General features: G+C 40.6%; 1 long non-coding RNA gene across 1 annotated transcript in view; it reads left to right on the plus strand.

The window, feature by feature from the left end:
- LOC147654622 (uncharacterized) overlaps positions 1-21495 on the plus strand; it is a 133125-nt gene that overhangs the window by 35606 nt on the left and 76024 nt on the right. Inside the window, exon 2 of the long non-coding RNA XR_015282753.1 lies at positions 2004-2143. This is a non-coding gene — a long non-coding RNA (uncharacterized LOC147654622). The remainder of the gene's footprint in view (positions 1-2003; positions 2144-21495) is intronic.

Genomic DNA, 21495 nt, shown 5'->3' on the forward strand with positions numbered 1-21495 from the left:
TGTAGGCTAAGGTCCTACTGAAAGTGAGATTTCCTAGTCTGGGAGTAGAAGAGATATTGGATGACTTAGGTGCATACTCACTGAATTCACGTATTCACTTCTAACCCTGAGTAACCACTCAGTCAGCCACAAGAGGAAATACAATAATTTTAAAATGCTGAAACAATACAAAGAGCTATCTTAAAAAAATATAGCTAGATGATTCACAAATGGAAATAAATAAATACACAACATAAATTATGCATTGCAGTAATTTGTTCAGCTACAGTAATAATGGTTTTGTGGGTAGGGACAGCTACTCTTATAACCTATTCACAAGTAAAAAAGTTGTACCCTAACAAAACCATCCCTAGGAAATTAATGTTTATTTAGATTTTACATTACAAACCATTTTACAGAAACCTGGAAAACTTAAAAAAATCTATTCAGTAACATATTTCTTTTAGGAGCTAATAATGCAATTTTATTTTCCTCAGAAGGTATGTGGAATCTTTTAAAAAGAAACCACAACATTACACTCCTCTTTTCCCAGCCCCAAACTGGGATTCCTGGAGACAGTCCATTAATAATGTAAAAATATCTTGTGTGAAAGTCATAAGTCTTTCTGAATCTGTGAGATCAATCAGATGCTAGGGTTTTAGATAAAAGTGTGAATTGCCAGATTCTATATTGCCATGTTGTTGCTGCCTCTGAATTTTTTACTAATTTTACTTACAATTGTGACTCTAGGTCTCTGACACCACCAACAGTTCTTCTTCCTATGTGCCCAGTTATTTCTGCCAGTGTTGTGCTGGGTGGAAAGGGTTTTAACACGAGCAAGTGTAAGTCAGGCTCCAAAGATGAAAAGAAATTGAATTGTTTAAAACAAGAAGTCTCTGAAAATGTACCATCCTTGTGAATGTGGCTTGGCAGTGGGTGCTTCACAAGCTGCCTGGGATCATTAATCCTCTCAGCCCCGCAGTGGCTTACAGAATTGCTCTGGCTCTCACGTGATGGCCCACCTGGGCTGCACAGGAAATGCTTCAGCTTCAAAAAGCAAGATTAAACCTTGTGCAATACTCTCACAGGGCTCTCCTGCGTCCCATACTGGCTCACTAAACCATGGTTCTTTGCTGCTGTAGCTGACAGAACAATACTAATAACACTTTTTTTTTTCTTTTTTTTTAATGTAGCAATATGTTTTGTTCAGAGAAAATCAGGATAAAACCAACATTTGTTAAAGAGAATACATAGGAGAAAATTTCAGAAGCTGCCCCTGATAAATATTTTTTCTGGGTTTTACTTTGAAAGAAAAATTGAAAAATGTCAAAGGAAATATTTGAAAATAATGATAAAATATTTATTTCCTCCACCATTCTTTGTGTAGGAAAACCCCAGTAACTTCCCTCAGGTGTTGCCCACAATACATGGGTCACAGGACAGCTGCCCACGTTCATTGGAGAGCTCCTGGTGGTGTGGTGCCTGTTGTTTCCCCCAGCACAGCTGTGGCCTTGCAGAACATGGAGTGGGACCTGCTATGGCCCAGTGCAGCCACTGTCCAAATGGTGAAGCTGCTTCTTCCCCAGCAGCTCATCACCCTCAGCATCACCTGTCTCACACAGCAGTCACAAATTCAGCTTGCTTCTCCCCTGTACCCACAGCATTTCCAGTGTTCATAAGAAAACATTTCCCTTCCACTGTAATGGAATAGAGGGCTTTCATAACTAAGTCCAAACAGTGAATAAGCACATTAAGGGAATAGATTGGCAATAACCGAGGCCCTCAAGTTTTGCAGCAAGAATTAAATACCCCGACTGCCATTACACCGAGATCCCATTTGCTACATCTGCTTATTAGATTGTATCTGAGACACTACATGGTGCCAGCAGCAGCTTGCTGCTCCACCCTGGCACAGACTAGCCCTGTGTCTATAGAGAAGAGCCAGACTTAGAGCAGGGGAGTGCAACAGCACAGCATGGCCTGGCCATGTCAGTCAAGTCATGTTCTCTTCTGCTTCAAAATAGGCACTGCACTGAAACAGAAGCTGCACTGAAATCACCTGCTGAGAGTAACACCAGAAGATCCTTCTGTGCCAACCCATGAACACTTCATAGGAATTGCTTGGGATGATGGACAGAACTGCAGCTGTGAGCCTCCTACCAAGGTGACCTTCCTAACATTGTTCAGTTTACTAAGTTGAATGTGTCTGGTTTTGGCAGAAGAAAAGTAGAGAAGAATCACTGGCAAAGGACACAACCACTGTGGCTTGAGAGGGTGGCGGTGAAGGAGAGGTAGAGACTGCAGAAGCTCTAGGTGAAAGGATTTGCAAAGGGCTTTAGAGTACAGAGAGAGTACAGGATGCCATTGATAAATGTAACAGATATTGAGGAAAACAGGAGATTTTTCATGTAAATGTCCTTGGGATCCAGAGGCAATGTTTTTTTGAGTGGGGATCAGCCATCAGTCCTCCCCTTTCACTTCCATCACTGCCTTTTCCAGTCACACCAGTGATTCAGATCAAGTGCAAATAATGCCTGATGGATTAACTCTGAGCACCGGTGTGACAGCAAGAGCTTTCTGTTAACTTCAGATGAGCAGCTGCTGGGAGAAAATAAGCTGTATCTCAGCCATTACAGTTATTTCCCTATCAGTAAACTAAACAAGATGAGGATATGGGCAGTGCTGGAATGTTTGTCCATCCTGTGGGATTGCTGGCCCATCCCTGAAACAGCTGTAGGGCAGGACTGTTGTGGCTGTGCAGGGTCTGTCCCTCTCTGCAGTGGGGGGAGAGTGGAGTTGGCTGTACAGGTGCAAGCCAAGTCATGCCAGCCACCCTCCAAACTAGACAATGTTCTGAGTGTGGAATGTTCACTAATGTGCATAGAGGATATTTAGGAAAAAACTTTAATTCACATTTGCATGTACCAAGACAGCAGCAGAAGGCTAACTCTCCTTTACAGAATGGTTTTCTTCTGCCTACAAAAGCCATGCTACAGAGGGCTAGTTGAACTAAAGCATCAAAAAGAGACTTGATTCCTTTGGTCAATTTGTATGGCTTTCACCTGGGTAAAAAGAGTTATTAAAACCCTTTTTCCCCCCTGTCTTAGTTGTAATGAATAAATATCCCCATAGAAATGCCATCCACTAAAGATGGCATCTCAGTCAAACATTGCCTTTGAGGAAATTAACCCAAACAACTACAACAACTCACAAACAGAAAAAAATTAACAGTATTACATAACACAGATTGTTATGTCCTACTTTGCACTGCTATTTTTCTCCAAGAGGTGATCCTGTGTTATGTATTTGGTTACCTCTTTAAAGGAGGATATTCACCCATCTTCCTGTGACCTGAAAAACATAGTAAAGTGTTTTTATTTTTCTCAGAAGCTCAGTGTTCACAATTTTCATAATGCTTATGATATTATGTTACAAAGGATTTTTTTATTATTTCTAGTTCTTTTATTAGAAAAGCTGCTTCTTCATACATAAAGTTGCAAGAACTTTATGTGTTTCTGGTGCTATGTCATCAGTGGAACATATAAGATTTTGCATTATATGATTTTTCATTAAAAATGCAGTGCACTTCACTGTACTTAAAGTAATATTAATATCAAATGAAAACTGATTATCAAATTGAATATCCATTTAATGAGGCAGAATTTCATGACCAGTAATTAATTATAAACAGGAGATGAGAACATGCAAATAAATACAGATGTGACGATGGGGTACAATACTTGTGGCCTCTGTTCACCTGGACACAACATTTGAAATTTGTATCCAAGTCCTGATCTCCTGCACTTAAACTTGTAAAATTAACATTAGATAAGGCAAGAGAACTTGAAATAAAGGATATTTTCCAGTTGGGAATTGAAGGTATGCTTTTGTACCTGTGTGATAGTTACTGTTTTCCAGACAGTATTGATGGGCTCATCAACATAATTTCAACAGACACACTGGGGATGAAATGGGAACACTGTCCAAACTGGAGATACTGGCCAACATGAGGATACTGTCCAAAATGGGGATACTGACCCACTGCTCACTGGCACTCAGTGACTTGTATCAAGTTTCACAGAGGAAGCACAAACATATCAATGTCAATAGGTAATTCACAGATTATCAGACAAACACTAAGGCCCTTTTTAGGTCAGAATGCAAACTGCCCCAGCTGACTTCAGTTAGCACCTAAGGAAGGCACTGAAACCTGTTGTTGCAGATAGAGAAGTGTTGGTCCATTTCAGCTGGTCAGCTGTCATCTGATTTGTGCTGATTCCTGACTGGGAACTCAGGCACTCTGCCTTCACTTGGACCGAAGAACACTGTGCACTGTGCATTTCTCCATGATTCCCTATGCCTGCCTTTGGAAAAGGCCCAGGGTGCAGAACAGGATGCTCTGAAAGTGTAATGTGCTTATGAAGAGCTTGCTGAGCATGGACCTGTGCTCCCCTGCCACTGGTCCCTCTCACCACAGGGCAGAGCTCACCCCAGCAGCAGACCAGCCCTTCCTCCCCTGCCTGCTGAAACACTGGGCAGGCTGAGCTGGCTGGTGGGATGGAGAATGCTGCATTCAGCTGCAGCCACTCTACCTGTCTCCATTTCTGTTGCCATGGATACAAGAATGAAGCAATCAGTTTATTCAGGATTAGCTGTTTTTATTGTAATTACTCAAAAGGAAATTATTTGACTATTTTTACCTTCATCTTAGCCATCGTTTATTTATGTTATGAAACTTCAAGTGCCTGTACTGAGCCCCCAAGCACTGACTTGCTGTTGTTGGGGTGACCCTGCCGTGGGTGTGGGTGCTGATGGTGCTGGGCTCAGAGGGCTCAGCTCAGCAGGGCAGGCAGCAGCAGCCCATGGGTGGGAGCCCACCCAGCAGCAGCACACAGCTGTGATAGAGCCTGGCACTGCAGGAACTCACAGTCAAGAATTAACATTGATACATTTTTTGCTATGGAACGAAGTGCGGTGGTGTAGCTGGTGGGTGCAGCAGCCTGTGTCCGTCTGTGTCTGCAGCAAAGGATCGCTGGCAGGTCTGTGTGAAGACAGGTTCAGGAAAGCAGAGGGAGGGAAGAACCTGTTAGGCAGCCAGCATTAGGAAGTGTGACTATGCCAGCATTGATGGATTCCGTGAACACATGGAATGCTGATGAGATGCTCCAGGAGGGAAACAGAGAAGTGTGCAGGCGTCCCGAGGCTGGAGCTGTACTGTCCAGCCCAGATGAGGAAAAGCATGTCAAGGAAATGAAGTCCAGACTCCCCAAGCCTCTTGGTCGGTCCAGAGGAATCCAGTCATAGGGTGATCCATGTCATCCCGCATCAAATGTAAGAGGAAAGAGTGTTACCACATAAAGCACAGCAGGTATCATCTCACAGCTTGTGTCTCCTGCAATCCAGGCAGCTCTGTCCTGCACTCCATATCTGCATTGAAATTCATAAAGAGAAATGTACTTTAGGAAGGACTTTATAAGCAAGAGTGTGAACCGCCCCCCTCACTGGACATGAAGAAGTTGTGTCACTGCACACACTTCTGCTATGGTTCAGAAGTGGTGAGTTTTTCACTTTCTGCAGCACTGATTCTTTTTGACCTTCTTTTGGCCCTTACCTACATTCATCTAACAGAGAGGGGGTGCTGAGCCAGGATTTGAGAGCCATGGATTAATTTCCTGAGTTTGCCCTGGCCTCTGGGGAGCTGTGCCTCACTCAGTTTCTGCTCTCTGCACCAATCTATTTCACTGCACCAGCCAGACTTGGCTGCACAATGGGGACCTGTCTGGAGCCACCCAAATTTTCTTTCTCTTCACCTCTGTGTTGTACTTGGCCACAGTTCAGGGAGAAGACTGCATGCTCAGGAAGTCAGGTGTATGCTTTCCCTGATCAATAACAAAAATAACTTTTAAAATTGCCCCCAGGAGAGTGTAATAAAAGGACATTTGAACTGATGAAATCTTGGGAGAATTGGGTGCTTTATTTTATGCTTTTTACCAATGAAATTTCTGGCCTCAATTTAATTTTTGCAATTTTTCAACAGGTCATTCTTTTGAATGAGAGTCCAGCTCTAGTACTTTTGCTAACTCTTAGGAAAACTTTTGAAGAATTCATAATTACTCACTAGTTTTATAGAAAAATGACACTAAAAATATGAAAAGTGTTGCATTAAAAATATGTTTTATATTGGTATGTAGAAGAACCAATGAAGGAAATAGGAAGCTGATTTAAAAGATAATAGAGGCAAACTGCTAAATTATCCCCTTTACTTACTGAGATATGTGAACAACATCACGTTATGGGAAACTGAGAATAGGGTCTGTTGCCTTCTATTTTTGTTGTCATTAACTAGATCTGTCCTAAATCTTAAATTTCATTATTTAATATTAGAAACTGACTATGTATTTGGCCACATGAATAAGTGTGACCTGCGCTTCTGGTTTGATGAAGACCAGTAAACTAAGCAGAGCAGAGAGGGAGACCCGGGTGATAAAATGTAGGCATCTTATGTTTGGCATTTAGCTTTCATTTGATCAAAACTTTTTCACAGGCTGTGCTGTCTTTCTCTACTAAGGCACATGCCAGAATTCGCTTTACTGCCATTAACATATCACTCTTACTCAAAGCTGGTGCTCAGTTCTCTCTGCATCCTGTCAACCTGACATTCATTAATCTCTTCACAGGAGAACACTTCTGTCCCACTTAGTGTGCCACATATTTTTTCCTGGATCCTTGGTGACCCTAGTGGGACATGTCCTTGCTTTCCATCTGCTTGCTGAAATCTGCAGGACCACAGTCCATTTGCACCCCTCTGCATAATCAAACACTGGCCACAGTCTTATCTTTAGGAAAAAACAGACTTTTCATGGTGTTAGCAGTAGGCTTAAGAAGCCAGAACAAGTGGTTATGAGAAGCCAAGCTTGACAATGCCCTTAATCCAATTTTAGATATGTCAGAAAAATTGTTCTCATTTTGGCCTAAATGATTGAGCAGTATTTGGAGTCTTCTGCTAGGAGAATCAGGAAGTATATTGTGATTAGAATGTGACAGAAAGATCTTGGGTTTATAATCAGATAAGTCCTCAATCGATTAAGATTCAATTATCTCCTAGACCAGAATTCTTCATTTTCAAAAGACCAGTCCTGTGATTTAAGTTTGTTATCACTTTGTAGCAGTGGATGTTAGTTGAATGATATGAAGATTTTAATTAGAGCCAGAAGCTTTAACATGAAGATATTAAAGAAGCAGAAATGGGTTTTTGAATATATTTTATAATTTTTTAAGGGTTCTCTTAAAGAACTCTATCTCTCAGATTATTGTTGTAGATTTTTCAAAATTGCATCTTCATTTCTCATTTTGGGGGCCAATTAAGCTTTTTCCAGGATACTCCTTTGATTTATATTTGCCAGTGTACAGAGCCACAGACCTACTGCTGACAGCATTTTCCCAACTTAAAAGTACATTTTAATAACTGAACTCTACATACCCAATGGCAAGGAAATTTGTGCAAATTCAATTTTACTTGACAAGTACAATAAGATTATAACTATGTGGAAATTAATGGTCACAGATTTGGTGTGTTTAAACAGAAAGCTAATCTGGAGGAAATCTTTGTGGATTCATTGGTGATAAAAATATACATTGTGAACAACAATAGCATCTATTTGGGGTTCCACATATGAATTTAGCTCTTTGGCATTTAGCAATTGAAGGACATTCCCACGGTCAATTCTCTGTGATAATGTAATTTGTCTTGGGCTGTGGAAGTGCCATTGCAGGGAAAACCATTGTCTCTGTTAGGGTGCAGCTCCCCTGGTCTAGGGAAGTTTTGAGATCTATATGATCCAAACAAATTGGATAGGCCTGATATTATTCCTTCCAACAGCATGGATTTTGATCATATTTGCCTGTATAAATGGGAAAATGGTTAGCATGAGCAATGGCAACCACCACTGTTTTCCAGCAGTTGTTGATAAAAAAATATAAAGTCTTGTGCAGAAGATTGCAGATGAAGAATGTAAGGTGTGGGAGGAAGATACAGAAAATCAGAAAAGGACAATGACAGATCAAGAAAATATGAGATAAGGAAGAGTTTGGAAGGGCAAGAGGATGTCAGGCCAGTGAGCAGCTGGGAAACACTGCATGAGATAAGGCCAGGGAAGAAGAAAATGGGAAACTGGAAGGGACCCTTAGCAGGGACAGAGAAGACAGGAAAGTCTCATGGATGCAACCAGAAGCAGATGAGATTTCCTTTTCATGGAGGAAAATGTGTACATGTGACACACTGAAGGCAGATTTGCAGGTAAATGTGGCTCAGATCTGCAATCAAGTGAGTTCATCTTCCTCAAACTTAAGTTCTGCCAGCATCCAACAATTTCTGTCTGTGTCTCTAAAGCATTTGAAAGGCATTTCTGAGGCTGTCTGCATTTCCCTGCACTGTATCGGGCCAGTGACATGCAGTGCCTAAGATCTCTGTGCAGGTCCAGGCTCTCCCTGCAGTCACATCCTGTGGGGCTGTTGGATGGATCACCACGTTGGGTGCCTGATCAGTGATTTGTTCTGCAGCAGGTGGGATTCACAACAATCTGGTTTTGGCTCAGTTTGGATGTACAGGCCAGTGCCAGGCCTCACACCTCTCCCATGGCTGGCCAGGTAACATACAGCATGGGCAAGGATCCTTCCTTTCCCTTTGCAGACCAGGTGGAGACATGACATCACCCATTTCTTCTGAATTTCAACCATTTTTTTTCATTCTTCTGTTACAGAGCTTCCTTTGGGGAGTTCCTGTACAAACTTTACCATGAAATTTAAAGTAAAGTTCAACTCGCATCTCTCTACTGGGGCAATTAAAATATATTTATCCTAGGCTTCTTCTGAAATCACTGTATCTAGAGGCACCTTCTGATGGTGCTTATGTCTTTAGTTATGGAGAGCTAGGACATGTGGAGTGCTCCCAGGCTGCACTTTGGGGGCAACCTACATGTGCTGAGGTAATGTGCAGAGAAATGAGAAAGACAAACCTCAAACTGGCTGCCTGATGTAGATTAGATATCCAACTATATGGTTATAAACGATTTGGTGAGATAAATCTCGGTTTATAATAGGCATACGCATTTATTTATTAATTCGTTTCAGTTTGTGGTAGTAAGTGTATTGGGAAAAAGTGTGATTTTGTTCCCTGTCCTGGCATCAGAAACAAATAGTCTAGCATTTTAATGGAAATTGCTGTTACATTCGAATTTGTGAAAATTAAATTGGATCTTTTCCAGAATTATGGTCATTTCTTTATATAATACTTGGTATGAATCCACTCCTGTTTTAAGGATTTGCTTTATATACGTGTCTATCTGTCTATATATGCTTTATATGTGGGTGTGTATATACATGCAGACATCATATATATGTATGTTTTCTCTTAGTTTAAATGTATGCTTGAATTTTGAATTCTTGTAACTCCTGAAGCATTTTGCTTCCATTTTCTATGCAACATTCTATTTATGAGGCAGAAATCCTTTTTTTGTCTTGGTAAGATGAAGAGCTCTCATTTCCTACATCTTTATGCAGAACCAGAAATCATCCCAGCCTTCGAGCAGGGAGAATGGAAAACAGAGCAAGGAAGCTTCAAAGATGTGACCACACTGACTGGTAGGAGAGCTTTATTAGAGGCAGATAGAGGGGAAAGCCCTTCAGGATCAGGAAACTAACAGTTGAATTGAACAATCTGAATGCAGATTTAGAAAGAAATTCCACTGGAAAGCTACTTTTATACTTTTGAGCTGCTATGTCATACCAAAGACGAAAAGTGCAAGCCTTGAAGTGAACTTCTAAATCAATGATCAGTTTTGTCTTCTATCCTCAGCTTCTTAAGCAAGACTTGAAGCACTATAGGCTAATGCTACCTTTTTCTGGATTGCTTTCAGACTCTTAGGACTGCTATTGGATTTGGGATTTTTGCTTTTTACAAGTCAATAAATATGTGGGACATCTACTGTTCAGATCTCTCTTGGCATTTATATTGAATCTATGGAAAAAGGGGTTGTCCAAGGACACATCATCTCTCTTCCTACTCTGGCTAGTTCATTCAAAGATAAAAGGAGAAGGGAAACCAGACTAGGTATTTCTTTTCTTTATAGAAAGTTCTGTTACACAGACAATTAAACTAAATTCCTTGACATGCTAATAAGCCTTTTTTCCCATCTATCTTTTTAAGATAACCCTATTCTTCCTCTTTTTCTCATATGTCCAGATGCACAAATAATTAGTTGCTTCTGTCTTCTCTGCTGAGACTCATTAGCCATTGCTGGGCCAAAAACTGAGATTCAATACTATGGTTCTTTAAAGTCAGAGCAGACTGAGTCATTAAGAAATGACTGTGTACTGTGTTACATCCCAACGTGGTGGGATGTAACTTTCTGATCCTGTCACAGCTAAAGAGTCCTTTATTAGTGACTCATGCAGTATCTTTGATATGTGGAGTGTTCATGGCCATTTTAGTTACTCTTCTAAATATGATCGTTTGGGAGTGCTTGCTTTCTTCATGTTTAACATCTTGACTGAAAGGCAGTATTTTTTCTGGAAAAGAACCTGGAGGACTGGAATCTCTTTTCAGTTTCTAGAAGAGGCTGATCCAAAAAGCCTCTGGTAGTCTCCTTTCATTGCATCAGGAGCAGACACCCTGCGATGATTTCCAGCCAGTCACAAAACCAGAAAGGCCTGATGCATGCCCCTAGGAGCTGTTGTAGCCCCCAAGCAGTCACTGCCTGCTGCTGTCTGCTTCTGGAGTGCAATTAGGGCCTGTCCTCAGCAGTGAATTTACAGATATACCAAACTTCATGCATCACACGTGAGACTAAGTTATCTGGCCCTCTTTACTGACCCCTTCTGCCATTTCTCTGTCTCACTGTACTCTGAGTGATGTCTTACAACCTCTCACTCTTTAGTCCCATTTGCCTCATGCACTCAATCAGCATCTGTGTGATCTCCTGATCAGGAGGTTATATCTGATTCCAGCAGGTTACATCTCAGAAATGATGTATCAATGCCTGGAAGGAGCCTGTCTGAAAAAGCATCCTGAAGTTACACTAGTAGCCTCATTTCTATAAATTAGGTTCTTCAGTGAAGGAAATTGCTATTGTAGGAATTTTCTTTGGCTTTCTTAAGTAATATTTTGGTGTCTAAAACAGCTTTATTTTTTTTTTCATGAGAGTCTACATTCCTTACACCTGTGTTTTCATACCATCTGAAGCTCTTTTTTACCTTCTCTTTGCCTATAAGGAGGCAGGTGAGCAAAAAGCTGTACTGAAACCACAAAGATACTTAAACTGTTGAGATGATAGAAAACTGTGGGTTAGATAAGGGAGCTAAAGAGACCAGGGAAGAGGAAAACTAGAGATAGCTCTCCTTCTATATCCACCTATCAAATCCTTGAATCCTTAGTTCCCTATCTTTTGGGGGAAAGATGTAGGGTAGGTGGTCTCATCCAACTCACTGCTAGCAAGAATTAACAGGGACAAGAAGCCACACCCTGTGTCTATTTAAGCCTGTAGGGTGAAACAAAGCAGATGAAAAAAACTGTAAATATAAAAAAAACCCTCCATCCCAATAACTCTCCCTGTTCCTCAGGTTACAGGAATAAGAGAAGGGACCTGAAAGGCAATAGAGTGTGCTTCTGAAGAAGAAACCATCATGAAGATGAAAAGGATCAGTGGCTCCTCAGATACCACTCAGAATATCAGCTGATATTCTGATATTCCAACAGCACCAAATCCATCCCAACTCCAGCCCAAGTCCAGTCATATTTTCTGCGTTTTGTAGGCCTCCTTTTTCCTTGGGAATTTCAAGGCTTTGTAATTACATGCCAAGAAGGCAGAAACCCTCTGCACAGAAGCTTGAGGGACACAGAAACTTTGGGTCAAGGAGATGTTCTGAAGGGAACATTTGGAGGAATGACAGGAAGCAATTTTGGGGAAAAAATACTTCCTAGAAGTGCTCAGTGAACTATGAGATAGACAAGAGAGCATCCTCCAAAGCCATGGGGCTTATATCTTGCTCATCCAGTTGCTTGTGCTTGTCCCTGCACAGAGCATGAGACACAAGTTCAGGTTCCCCTGCACTCACAGCTCCTTTAAGCTTCAAGGGATTGGGAGAAAAGAAATTAATTCAGTCTGTCCTGTAGAATGAGTCTGTGCTGGTTTCACCTGGGACAGAGTTAATTTTCTTCCTGGTACAGTGCTGTGACTAATGTTGATAGCACACTGATGTTTTATCTGCTGAGTACTAAGTCAAGATGGTCTTTGTGTCATGTTCTGCAGTGAAGGGGTGCCCAGGAAGCCAGAGAAGCATGGCTAGGACCCTACTGGCCAAAGGCATGTTCCATCCCACATTGTGTTCAGTGAACAAAAGGGGGAAGGTGCCTGGACTGGGGGGGATCCTCCTTCAGGGATGGGCTGGGCATCACTCAGTGGGTAGTGAGCAATTCTATCATGTATTTGTCTCTTGGGGTTTTTTTATTCCTTTCTCTTTTCATTACACCTCTTATTAATACTAGTAATAGTGTATTTTATTTTGTTTCAATTATTGAACTATTCTTATGTCAACCCATGAGGTTTACTCTTTTGTTTTTGATTCTCCTCTCCACCAGGGTGAGCAGACTGAGTGGCTGTGTGGTACTCAGTTCCAGGCTGGGGTTAAACCACAGCAGAGCTTCAGCAGCAAAGCAGCTGCTTTCAAGGTGCTTTTCTGATGTCACTCAACTCCTCTCATGAAGTCATTGCTTAATGCTGGTTGCTATAACAACCTGTTAGTCTTTTTTACTATTAGTCATGCAGCACAAATGCCTACAGGTGTGTCACTGTTGTGAAATTCAACCTTAAAGTGTTCATTTAAAAATATTTCTCCTATGCAATATCTTACTGGCACAAAAACACACAGCTTTACAGAAATATTTCTTTTATTTTCTTTTTTTTTTTTTTTTTTTTTAAAAGAAAAGCCAACTCCAACTCATCCTGGACTGTCTGAACAAAAAAAGGAATAAACCTGAGGAAAGAGCATCCTTTCAGTGAACCAGCATTTTAGCTGAATACTTCCCTCTTTTATGTTCAGTGTTTCTAAAATCTTTTTCAAAAGCTCATTTTAACCTCTTAGATTCTGTTTTTAAAACTCTCATTCTGTGTAGAGGAAGCACCTACAAGTATTGTAGTTAAGCCTGTAGCTTTCTGTACATGTATTTTTATTAGGAATGGGAATGAACAGAGAAAATGCTCTAAGAAACAGTGTTTATCTTTTTTCTGAGCATTATTAAGCTCATGTGAAATACCTTCTCTTTGGTTACAATAAAGACTACAAGGAAAGATGTCAATAAAAGAGGCCATACTGTGGATGGGAAATCCCTTTTGATGGTGATTGAATTGCTTGTGCTGGTTCTCGACTAACAATTAGCTTCATGAAAGAAAAAAAAGACAGCAAGCCAGACAGACTTAACCACCTTGGAAATATCTTCAAACATTCTGGAGTATGAACAAGCTCGGTGAAATATTTACTGTGCTGCATTTTGTCTCTCTACAGTGGTGTGATGGCTGTGGGGCCCCATGGCCATGACCAGCCTCAGCATCTGGCACCTTCCTCCTGCTCCTCTCCTAGTCACACTCTCCAATAGCAGGCACTGCAGACTGGTAGCAAAAATCTAAAATAAATGCTGTCAGCAAGCAGGAATCAGTTCCTTAAAGGTGCCTCTTCCTCTCCATTGACTATAGGAGAAACCTGCAGTCACCTCTAGTGAAAAGTCAGATTTTGGGGCCAGACAAAAGTGTGCAAAGCTAGATGGGAATGTCCTTGGTGGCTTTTGCCTGTGGTATGGAAGCTGTATGACTGTGCTGCTTTTTGGGCCACTATTCTTCCAATGATGCAGTGAAATCTTACTGAGTGTCAGAAGTGTGAGGGACAAGCACTATAAAGTAACACCTTTCACAAAACATGCACAATCTCACAGATTTTCAGACTCAGTACTATTTAATGATTCATTTGTTATTTTGACTTAAGGGTCTTTCTTCTTCCCCACCTCCATAAATTTTAAAATGTGCTTTGCAGTTTTCAAAGCTTTTGGAGCTCAGGCTCAGTTTTTGTAAAAAGAGAGCTATGAAGTGCTAAAGGGGGCATCTCAGTGACCCAGTGAAGGTGGGTATGTGTCTACTTGTATTACACTGGGACTTCTCCCCTCCCTTGCATCCTTGGGGTTGCAGGTCACTGCTCTGGTGACACTCAGACCTGGCAGGGGATGACTGACCCACAGGCAGCCCTTTGTCCCAGCACACAGCAGCAGGGTCAGCCTGGAGCTCTTTATGGGGTGATATTCAGATGAACCCTGCCTCCAGCATCCTCCACTGTTGCATCTCCAGCAGTAGATTTGACTCATATTTTGCCAAATAGAAATGGACTAAACTCTCCAGAGGGGTTTCTAGGAAACATCATAAACAATGGAAGTTAAAGACTAATTTTTTGTCTCCAGAAAATAAAAAAAAAATAAATTCAATTTCTCCAGAATTTATGGAAGCACTATGAAGCAGTACCCAAATTTCTACTGTCCAAGGTCCATGCCTGTGAAAGAATTCAAAATAAGGATAAGACACACTTAAGGACAAGTCCTATTTCAAAAGGGTAAAACTAACATTGTTTAATTCTTCCAACTTTCAGTCAGATATAGTTACTTTAAAGATGGTGCTCCAGTCAGGGATATATAAACTATGAATAATTTCCTCTACAGTTATAGACAGATATTTTAGAAAAAAATGTCATGGAATCAGTCCAAAGGAATATACTAAATATGTGAAAATCTCAAACAAGTGTACAAAACATCCTTATGCCTTGGTAAAAATACAGAGCTCAGCTTGCATCCTCATGCAGTCATATTCATATAACACCAGTTTAGCTACAGGATTCATGAGTCAGTGTTTCTACTCTCAGGTTTCTGAAATGTGGGGCTGCCAGAACTGAGCTTGGCCAGGACAATATCACAACATCCAGAGTAAATGGCTGATGATGGTTTTTTTCAGTCCTAGCTTAAGAACAGGAAAAGGAGCTTCAGGAGAGCTGGCATTGCCTGATTGTCTCACATGAGATTAGGGCTTTTAAAATTCTTGTCTCCTCTGTTGCCTGAAAACACTGTTCTTGCTCCCTCCGTTTTTCTTAAGTTACATGATCTGACCTCAGGATTTTGTGGTTAACAATGTTAATGCTGTACCTTGCCTGGGAACTGGTGAGGATGAGATTTGAATGGCATGGAAAGAGAAGCAAAGTACTCAAGGATCGACACATTGATGATCTGAGCACACAACAAATGGTTGTCTGAGCTGGGTGCATTTTAGCCAAATTCTTCACAAGGTTTTGCACCCCACTCCAAAATGACCTCTGGCTTTGATTAACTGACAGAATTGCCAAGAATTTGCAGCACTTCTTAGCTACTACCTTGGGAGGCAGCAGGAGGCTGCAAAATGCAGCAGTGGCCCCATTGCATCTTTGAACTATTTTTAATCATTCTGGACTTGAGACCTCATAGAGATATTAGGAGACTTCATGGATAGGGTTTTTATTGAATTAGGGGAGAGGGGGAAGGAGAAAGGTGCCCAGCCAATGACACAGCCTTGGCCATGTTTATTCTGTGGGTTGGGCAGGAGGCAAGGCACTGACAAACTGGCAGCCTTGCTTCACTGCCAGTGAGCTGTGTTACAGGGAAGAAAGGAGCTGATAAATGGGGGTGCTGAGCATGATGTCAGTCTCTTTTGTGGAGCTGAACAGTTATTACATTTTCAGTACACTTCAGCTCTAAAAATGAGGCAGATCCCTGTGGCATGATATTGGAGTGTTAGAAAGGGTGATGGTCAATCTCTTTGACAGTCCAAGGAGTACTCCTACTTAGAGGCATGAGAAACCTGAGCCCTTATATTGCAGGTGAATAATAAAAGTTGTATTTAGAGAAAGAGTGTTTGGGAGCAGTGTCCTTGGATGATATATCTATGTTCTTCCTACACTGTATAATGGAAATTAGTAACTTTCTGTGGATTTATCTTTTTTTTTTTTTTTTTAAATAGTTTTAATATTTATTTTCCTGCTTAAGAATGTAATATAACTGAAAATCTACAAGCTAGGATTCTATACATTTTTTCAAGAGGCAGCATTCCTTTCTCAGAGCTGCTGCAATTGTTCATCCTTCTGCAGTCTGTATGGTTTCCTTCACTTCTCTAAAGAAAAGTGATTCCTGTTTTCAACCTGTGCAACAAGGTTAATCTTCCACAATATGGGGTTACCCTGTCAATTGAATTGTTGCTGCATATTATTAACCATATATTAACCACCAATATTAACCTACTCTGTGCTGGTGGACTAGCAGTGTTACCAGTCTCTAAATAATCCTTGCTCAGTGATGAAAAACACACTCTTCCCCTGAATTTTGGGGGGAATCACAGATAACCAAAGAATGTGTTTGCCAAGCACATAACATGCTGCTTGTGTGATCTGCCAAATTAGCAAATTCCCCTAAGAAAAATCAATTGTCTTTATTAGACAAATTATATCTTATTGTGTTAGCAGAAAGGTTTACAAAATCACTAAAGTAGAAATATAGTTTAGGGTGGTGGTGGTTTTGGTGGTGTTTCATTGTGGGTTTTTGGGGGTTTTTGTTTGTTTGTTTTGTTTAGTTTTGTTTATGTTTTTTAGTCTTTCTCACAGTTGGGAAAAAAGCCTTCACTCGTTTGGGCTTGATGTCCCTGGTGAGTTTTTAGTTACCTGGCTGTGCTTTTGTTTATCTGAATTACCTGCCTTGCTAAGCTCTCTTCTGGACTGCCTCCAGTGGAAATCAGTGCTATGAAGCGAGACAGGAGAGTTGCTTTCAACTTGTCATGTTGTACATTTGTCTGTGTCTGAAAGCTTCTGAGTCAGACTTCTTCCTTTCTCCTTTGTTCTTTGCACTGGGTTTTCTCCTCTTCTTTTTTAAAGCCTAAATGATCCCAGGCAGGAGCCTATTGGGTGCTATGAATGAAGCATCCTGGGTTTTTCTGGAGGTGGAGATACCACAACAGATGCAAGACTTCTTTCAAACTGTCTAAATTATGCACTGAAAATAGTGTTCACTGTATAAAATATTCATTATACACAGATCTTGCCAAACTCATATTTTCTAGATTATTACATCCTCTTCTCAGAGATATCATGTGACGTAGTGGCAATTTAAAATTTGACACTTAGACCACTTTCTAATCTACTGTCTCCCTCTCCATTTCTTCCCTTTATATCCAAAGGAGGAGACAAGAAACCTTGAAATAGGTAGCCTAAGATAACCACTTTTTAGGAAAGACTCCAGTAGAGACTGACTTAAAAGGTTCAGACAAGGCTGAATCACAGAAAGGTAAAAGCAGTTCATGATCTACTGTTCAAAAAGCCCATCAGCCCTTTCTTTCTAAGAATGCATGAGGTTTATCTCTCAAGCAATACAAGTGCATTTGCCTAACTCACAGCATCCTTGTCTATTTCTTAAAAGCATAAAGGTACTAAAGAATTCACCAGATGTTAAAAATACTGGGTCATTTTGGCAGTAAGGAGTCTTTAGGTGCCTTAGGAGAGTGATAAAAACATTATTTATCTTCTTTTAATATTCCTTTCTCTTTTCTTTCTGCTTTTCCTTTGTATTCTGTACAATTGTCATCTGGGCTGCTTCAAGAATGTGAAAATTGTAAATGAACGACCAAGTTTAACGGTGAAAAAATCACCACAAGGTTTGGATTTTCAGAAGATGCAATGGTTGCTTCCAGAAATAAAGATCCACTAAGGATCTGCCTTGCACAGTGCTTTCTTTTGGATTTAGGAGAGATTCACTCTCACTATAGGATCATTCAGGTCGGAAAGGACCCCAGGAGATCTCTAGTCCAGGCCCCTGCTTGAAGCAAGACCAGATACAAAATCAGACCAGATTTCTTTATTCATTTAGTACTTTTTGAGAGTTTATTTTTTTATGGTAGATAGTGGTGGTGGTGTTCTAAAATATTGTACTCTAGCTGTTTGGAATAGAATAATTTGCAGTTTCTTATAAACTCCCTTTACAAAAAACACGTAATCTTTCACAAATGGCCCTGGACATTATTGGCTGTCAGGTGTGGCAGCTTGAAAGTTCAAACTGAAGCAAAGTGATAATAACATTATCATTGTAATGGCCAAAGGATGCAGGGTAGCAATGCCTGTAGGTACAGGTAATGTCTACTTTCAATGCCTTATTAGGCCAAGTGAAACAGCAGAATAAAGGGGTCAAACTCTCTGCATGAGTCCCTTTGTCATCTTCACTTGAACAGCTCAAAGGAAAAGAACTTTTAAAGCAGCCTTAATATTTGGCAAATGGAAGAATGTAGACTGAAGGAAGAAGGAAAGTATCATTCCCAATGGAAAATTGCCTTGAAATCCTACATGGAAGATACTGCAAACTGTAGATTTCCTGCAGAATTTCTCAGACATCTTTGACCTTTTAAATTCTTTTAACTCTAAGTAGTCCCATTGATTCTTACATAGAGAGAAGAGAAGTATAGTAAATTCAACAAGACTGAAAAACTGAGAACCCGAGAGGACTGGAAACAGCAAAGTGATCGGAGGAGAAATAAAGTTGGGTTAATCTGTGTTTCCCATTTTGTATTTACAGACCTTAATAAATGGAAGCTGTGTCAGTTAGGCACAGTCAGATCAATCACATGTAAATATAAGAAACTTTGAGTTGCAATAACCCTACCTACCAATTTGCAGATTATGCACAGATCTGTTGACTTAAAGTTGAAAGCAAAGGTAAAACTGTGAGAATGATGAACATCTTTAGCACTGATGGTGGCTATTGAAAGCTACTAGAAAAGAACAAGGAATTCATCACACTCTCCAGTCTTTGAGATAGAACATCCCTCTTGCTTATATGTTATATAGCAGCCACAACTTTGAATGTAAGAGGGAATTACTGGATAAAGTTGTTTTTCCATTTAGGACCATTCTAGCACAGGAACTCTCACAGAGAGCCATGAAAATAATAATTATCCTATCGAAAACTCATTCAACTGCAACATCCACCCAAACAACGCTCAAGTAGATCTGTTGTGAAAATGCCTGCATTACCCATTACCACTGAGTGTATTGACAGTCTCACCTTGGGGACAGAAAGGGCCAGCTGCTCCAGGGAGACAGCCAAGCCAAGAGCTGAGCATGAGACAGTGAAAAGCTTGCCCTCACCATAGTCCCAGTCCCACAGGAGCAGATAATGGGACTCTGATAGCCCTTGACTTGACAAGCAGACCAGATGGACCAGAACCAGGATCCATCTAAGTGCTCCAGCCAGAAGCAGAAGGAGACTAGGCCAGGAACAGAGCTGGGAAGGAGCTGTGACATAGCTCTGAAGTCCATCCATGTGGGTACAGCCACAGTGTGACTTAGGCAGGGCTAACAGCTGAAATGGGGCTAATCACACGTAAGTGCACAGTTGAGCAAAAATCTCCTAAAGTTGTTCTTTATACCACGACAGTGAAATGTTCATTTTGTTATTGTAGTACCAAACAGCTTTCACAAATAACCCTCTAATACTGAGCTTTCTTCATAAGGTCACTTGCTTAATCCCACATAGGCAGTGACAAACGACAAGCTGTGTCTGACTCAACCATTTCTCTCACACCCTCTCATTATATCCGTTTGAATGAGACTGCTCTGTACCCTGCTGAGTAAACCTCCTGAGCCACGCTGCTGGTTGTGTAGGGCTGGTAGAGCAATTCAGTCTTGGCATAAACAGAAGCCAACTTTTAACTAGATTGAATTTCCACAAGAAGGCTAATAATTTTGGTGCTAAAATGCAAATAATTACTGTTGTAATTGTTTTCTGGCATCCACAGGTGTGTTGGCTGCCTCTCAAGCTGAATAAAAGGACAAGGACTCCCGGTTTGAAAAGCTCACAATGTTCCTGCCTTCTACAAAGTTCACTGAAAACCAGTGGGAATAATTTTCATAGGTGCATGAGTCTCCTTATGAAAGGTCACAAACTTTATGTTCACTCAGATGTCTGGGAAAATTTATTCAAGGTTAAGATTAAGTGACCAGGCAAAGAACTTGGTCTCTGTGAATGGGCTGGAATTTAATGCAGCCCTCCTGTGCCCCATAAAAACATGAACAAGGGCTTACTGGTTCAGAGCAAATATCCATCTAGCCTGAAAGTATCCATAAGTAGATACCTAAGGGACTGTAATAGCAGGAGAAATTTGTGTGAGATTTCTTCCTCCTGCTTCAGCCTATATCACCAATTTCAGACCAATGTATTTCCTCTGCCTGCCCTGATTTGTCTGTTCAGTAAAAGGGATCTCCTATGGAATTCCCCGTTTTCTCCTTGGAGTAATTTTTTACCTGATATATCATTTCATTTTACTTGCTTTTTTGGCTTCCACTAAACACTGAGCTGATAAGGAAACAGGTGCTGTTTCCCAAGGCCTCAGTCCTGAGGGGCTCTGGTTTGCTCAGGAGCAGAATTTATGTGTGAATTGTTTTCCATCTTGTGCATTTTCATACATTCATCTATATCACGCTTCATCTGGTATCTTACAGCCTTGGCAGTCATTTTCCTAAGGTCCTAGTGACACTTATCTCTCTTTGTGCCAGTCTGAGCAGCTCTGGATCACCAGCAAAACTTTCCCATGCTCTGACCTCCCTGACCTTATGAATATGTGATGGAGCTGGTCTGGAGGGCTTTGTGGCTGGGAACTTCTTAGGTGCTTCTTTTGCACTCATTCACATTCTCCCTGCATGCAGGACTATCTTTTCTTTCAAGCACACTCCCTGCATAAAGCACAGGCAGAATCTAAAAACAGAAATTTCTTTTAAATATTTATTGGCTTTTCTTTTCCCCAGATGGATGGGCATAATTTCTCCATCTTTATTTATAAATATGGCATCCACTTTGCCCAGAAGGCAAATGGTATTACCTTCACAAACAGGGAGGATTTTGTATCTTCAGCATGTGTACATTTCTTCACATTCTCAAATAAGTGTGTAAGGAAATACTGAAATTAATATTTAATGTGAATGCATTTGACTGAGTTGCAGAAGGCAGCATTCTTTCAGTAATTGTTATTCTCTCAGATATGGCTAATGTCAGAAATGTAAGAGAAGAACTGAACTACCAATTAAGCATTTTGCCTGTCCCATGATATTTTGTTTATTTTCCCTTCGTAGACAAAAGAGTGACTACAGGGACTAAACACTCAGGCTTTATGCAGCTGCAACATAATAGACAAATAAAGCACAAAATTGTCTCTCTTGTATTAACTACATTTTCAATTTTTAATAAAGTGAGCAGATCAAGGGTCAAATTAATTTATCATTTACCAATGCAGGACTAGAATCAAAACAAATGTCCATTGTGCTGTATATTCTGCTTTGTGACCACTGCTGATCTGCATGAAGAACACAGTTTTTCTCCAGGCAGGCAAAACCAAAACAAATTAACTTTCTTAAAAGTTCAGTAAATCC

The sequence above is a fragment of the Cyanistes caeruleus genome, chromosome 2, assembly GCF_971803275.1.
Source record: "Cyanistes caeruleus chromosome 2, bCyaCae1.hap1.1, whole genome shotgun sequence".
Lineage (NCBI taxonomy): Eukaryota > Metazoa > Chordata > Aves > Passeriformes > Paridae > Cyanistes > Cyanistes caeruleus.